Here is a 2886-nt window from a genome sequence, read left to right on the forward strand (position 1 = left end):
TGTTGAGTTCATTGCTACCAAAAGGGTTTATTGAAAAATGAAAATGCAGTGGCAAACAATAGCTAAACCACTGTAGCTTTGTAGCAAGTGGTAAGTAGCAAAGTCAATGCAGCAAGGCCATGGGGACTCCCCTCTGTGAACACTTCTTCCTCCCAGCTCCTGGACATACCGCCTATGTGCCTGGCTTGTCTCTCTCCGTTTTCCCACTGACCCCAGAGCATAGTGGCTTCATGCATCTTGCGGTTGGCTGAGGCGCTGAGCAGTTGGTGGGAGCAGAGGTGCTGTGTCCTTCTCTCAGCACCACCACCATGGGAAGAGCTGGCTCTCCTCAGTTACCTGTGTCTGCCTGCATTTCAGTATCTCAGGAATGGCCCGGGTGCTGTTTTTGAAGGGTTCCACTGAGTCAGGAGAGTGTTGGGAGGGAGAGACAGGTCAGCACTCTGCCTCTTCCAGTTGCAGCCTCAAGCATAGGTGAGAACTTGCTCACGGCATACCCCATGTGCCTACACACCAGGAGAGTCCCACACCATGAGATGCAGTCATGGCAGGAGCTGAAGCACACGTGGGGTGTTACCTACCTCCCCCAGCTTCTTTTAGAGCAAGTCTTCAGTGAACTCCACTAAACAATCAAAGCTGGGTGCACGCCAAAGCAGGCCCAACACTGGGATAACAGGAGTCACCCAGGACAGCCCCAGAGAACCCAGAATGTATAGTCCCTTTATCCACTGGCTGTAGCTGGTATTCTGGTTTCAGATGGATTTGAGGACAGTTTCCCAGTTTGGGGTCTCCACTCCTGGGTGGTGTGAGAGTTTAGGCCTTGAATGAGTAGGGGGCATGGGTGGGAAGTCCACTGTCCCACAGTTGTCTCAGTGTCTACCCAGTGTCTGCTGTAAGAAGGTGCTCCCTGCTGCTGCCTCAGGCAGGTGGGAGGGAGGAGTTTTCCCATGGGACCACCCATTTGCTATTCTTAGCTTGAGACAGAAAGCCCAGTTTTGACTTCCATGGAGGATGGGGCCCGAGGCTTTTCTTCCACTCACTGCTGTGGCTTCCCTCCACATTTCTGGCCCCTGTGACTCTCCCAACTCCTCCTGACCTCTTCATAAATACAGCTCAGCTACACACAAAACATATGTCTACACTGCACCACATCCGGGACTCCTGCAGATGCCAGCAGGGACTGAGGAAGGACGGTGGCTTCTCACGCTGGCTTGGAACCCCATCACCTGAAATGCAACTCTTCCAAAGGTCACTTCTTTCACTTACGGGTTTGGAAGGCCTTGAGATCCAGCTGGGCCTCCCCTCTTCTCCAACCTTGCCCCTCAGATGATGCCAGGCCCCCAGGCCTCCTCTGCTTGCCCTTGAACAAATGCCACCAAATGGTCATGGAAGTCATGTGAAGTCAGCCAGGTGTGGGTCTCTGGCACATGGCCTGAGAAGAAGCTGTACCCACTTGCCCCTACACCAACTCCCACACACGCATGTGAGTACACCCATCCACACTGGCCATGAGGGTGTCTGGGACCCTGGTGAGGCCCTAGACAGAATCCGATGGCAGCTCTCACACTTCCCTCAAGACCATAATTGTTTCATCCATAGAGTAGATACAGTTGTTCAAAAATGTTTATGGAATGAAAGAGGAAGGAAGGAATAAAAAATTTAAGAAACTCCCAGGACCTCCTTCCTCCATCCCAAGAGGTATTAGAAGGTTCATCAAGCTTCTTGGGGATCAACACACCTGGCCGTGGCATCAGGGTGAGATGGGAGGAGAGTCTCAGGTGCAGCTCCCAGTAGGGCTGCCTCCCCTGCTGGGGGCTCCTGTGTCCTGGACTTCTCTCCTGGGGCTGCAGAGGGCTGCTCTTCTCCTTCAGCAGGGCACCCCTTGCTAAGTCCCCCCAACCCCCTAAGGCAGCTGACTCTGCCTAGAAACACAGACACCAGGCGTACCTCAGGTGGCACAAGCTAGAAAGTAGGTGGCAAAGGAGAGATGGGCAGGATGAGCTAATGACACTGGCCTGCCTTATTGGGCACAAGGGGTGCAGCAGGCAAATGGCAGAGCAGGGCAGAGGCAGTCTCGGGCTTGGGAAGAGGCAGTATGTGGTGACCCCCTCACCGTTCTGATTTCGAGGGCCACGGTCACCTGTCAAACCAACAGCTCCAGGACATGTGCCACTGTTTGCGTAAGAGGAACGATGCCCCTAGGAAACAGCACGGAAGCAGGAGGGCTTCTGCTCTCTGCTGTGTGACTTCGAGTAGGTCCTTTTCCTCCATGAACCTTGAAACCCTTGACACATGGGAATAGCAAACCTCACCTTGTCTTTCTCCTAGGACATCTTAGTGAGAGAGGGACCTGAAACACCATCCCACAGCACCTCTACTCGACAGGAGAGAGAGTTGGGGCCCAGGGATGAAAGGGACACAGGCAGCATCACACAGCAGATCCACAGTAAAGCGGGCTCCAGGCCAGGTCTCCGACCTCTGGGACAGCACCTGCCCCCAGCCTGAGTCCAGACAGTGCAGATGTTCCTGGGAGGAAGAGTTTTCTAGTGGGCACATGGCTCTGGGTCCTCTTGCGGGAGACCTATGGGCTGGCCTGCGTGCAATGAAGCCTGTGGTTTAAATATCAGGAGGAAGAATCCTAGGATAGATTCTTGTTACACGGCATGGGATTCCCTGGAGGGCTTTGCTGGTGTGTGGAGCACCCTCATTCTTACCAGCTTGCACCCATGGGTGGCTCCATCTTCAGCAGAGCTCAGACTTGTCAGCATGTGACAAGTACCCCCAGAGCAAAGCTCCATGCTTAGCAGAGGTGCACAGCCATCAGGGGAAATCATTTGGATTGGATTTTAGGTGGTAGCAGGTGGTTTCCAAGACAGAGACCAGTTGATG

The sequence above is a fragment of the Rhinopithecus bieti genome, unplaced genomic scaffold, assembly GCF_001698545.2.
Source record: "Rhinopithecus bieti isolate Rb0 unplaced genomic scaffold, ASM169854v2 scaffold_13857, whole genome shotgun sequence".
In the NCBI taxonomy this organism is placed as follows: Eukaryota; Metazoa; Chordata; class Mammalia; order Primates; family Cercopithecidae; genus Rhinopithecus; species Rhinopithecus bieti.